Source organism: Rhagoletis pomonella, unplaced genomic scaffold (assembly GCF_013731165.1).
Source record: "Rhagoletis pomonella isolate Grant_MI unplaced genomic scaffold, Rhpom_1.0 Rhpom_scaffold_00172, whole genome shotgun sequence".
NCBI classification, from domain to species: Eukaryota; Metazoa; Arthropoda; class Insecta; order Diptera; family Tephritidae; genus Rhagoletis; species Rhagoletis pomonella.
The window spans coordinates 39,284-41,609 of record NW_023458726.1 but is presented as its reverse complement, the minus strand read 5'-3'; positions in this window follow the sequence as shown (position 1 = coordinate 41,609).

Sequence of the window (2,326 nt, the reverse complement as noted above, 5' to 3'; positions counted from 1 at the left end):
GCCAAAGCTACTTCAAAGGCATCGCTTTTGTCTTTTACGCAGAGGCCAATTACGATGTAGAAAGCCAGTCGTTGGAGAAACGTTTCCTTAGAGCAGCGACAATAAAGAATACCAGAAATTTTCACTCTTTTGTACCAATTAACACACAGCAAATCACTTGCAGAACTTATTCAGCATCAGAATCACTAATTGAGAACACGATCATTTCATGAATTCTCAGTTTATCGGTTTCATGTTTATACCATCATACGTTGGAATTTACTTTGATGCAATAAAAGCTATATACTCAAATTTTGTGTATAACCTATTAGAAAAAACCGTATTTGTTTTTTATTTTTTGATGTTGGTTTCTACCGGACTTGAACCCAGGCCCTGCGGAATGATAGCGCAGCGGCCGCCAATGTATTTAAAGAATCAAAAAATAAAATTTATTCAAAAATCGAAAAATCAAAGATGCTATACATGCAGAGTGCTGATATCTTCTAAACGAAAAATACACACACTTTGAAATTTGCACATGTTATTTAATAAGACTGGAAGAATATTTTTAATTTTTTTCAATTTTTTTGTTACTCCAGAACGATGTCAAAAACTTTCTTAGTATAAATATTAGTAAAAAGGAACAAAAATAAAATTTGCATTAAGAAAAATATGTCAATAGAAACTATGACATAAAAGGAATAAGCCCTGAAGATTTAATTCAATTTGGTTAAATAATTTATGAGATATTGTGAATCGAAGAAAAAATGCCATAAAAATTGTTTATGCAATAACTTGCGAAATGTATATTTTTTCGAAGTTTTGTTGATGGGAATCACTTTCCATGCTCCTGAATTACACTTCCACCATATTAAAATTAAAAATCAAAAAACTTTAATTTTTACTGATCGATTTCACGAATTCTGGCTCTATTGATATTGTTACTGATCGTGTCTTTTTTAATAAAGTTACTCAAAATTAAGAGATAATGTGCTTTGATAATTGCATATAAGTATGGCAGTATGGCAAACGAAAGCTCTCAGCTTGGAACTCTTTGTTAAGAAACAAAAAAATAACATTTTGTTTCGCAACACATTCCTTCTGCCAAGGTCTGCAGATCGCATACTTTACTTCATAGAAGCAGGAAATAAAATAAGGTTTCTAACTTTTCCATTGTTCAAATATTCTATAGTCTCAATGCTTTTCGGCAATTTTTTACAAGCGTCTTGAGCAAAGGTGAAGTTTATATAATATAAAATTATAGTCTAAAAAACTAAAACCTCCCTATTATAATTGCCATTCGTACTGTCATCAGGTATGTAACTTGAGAATAGAAATCGCTGCTTCTTTTAGGCGCGTCAATATTACGTAGTTACATCCCGAGCTAATAAAAGGAAGGTAATAAATCGATTTCTGCACTCAATAACGTTTTCAGCCCGCCCAAGTCTTCAGCCATAACTTTGCCTTCATCAGTGGCCAAACCAATTCGGTTTCTTATTTTTAAAGCAGTATTGGCAAATATTTATATGCAAAGTGATGTTTGAAATATACATATATTTTTATAATTACGAATTTAAAAACTTAATTCAACTATCTGACCAAAATCTTACTTAGCCTACCAACCTATCAAATGAAAAAGAAGCGACCAAATTTGGTCGGAAAAGACGTATAGTGGCAACACTGGTTGTGAAATATCAGAATATATGAAAGTCCGAAACTGTGTCTTTCTGGTTGTTTTGGAATCTCCAGGTTACCTTTCTAATAAGTTAATATTTACGAAATCTACACGTGTAACAGATCCAATTGTCCCCCACTTTAGTACGTTAGCATCAGAGAGACTGTTTTTCGTCAACGTTATACGTTTATGGAATTCTATCCCTGCTGGTGTAAGAAGTAGTCTAAACGAAAGCAACTTCATTTATGCACATTTTAAAAATTAGTTTTCTGAATGTACTCTCTATCATCATCATATCGTTGGCTTAATATAGAAAAGGCGTATCTACATTTTTTTCGAAATCGCGTTTTTAATGTATTCTGGTAGACCACTGTCAAATACACCTCCCCTTAAAAAATTAGTGGGCTATGATCGCAAATAACGGATTTATAGTCATATAAAAAAAAGCCCTAACTCATTCGAAGTTTTTTTTGAAAGAAAAAAGCCCTAAGTCATTTAAAGTTGAATTTAAAATAGACACACAATCAAAGCCACAACAGAAATTGGTTTTTGCTTGGCGAATTTTTTTGTTGCTTTGATTGTGTGTCTATTCTTATTGTTTTGCTTTTGTATTTACTTTAAAAGAAAAAAGGGATTTCCCCGAGTTTGTCTAGCACAAGAATATTTTCTGTG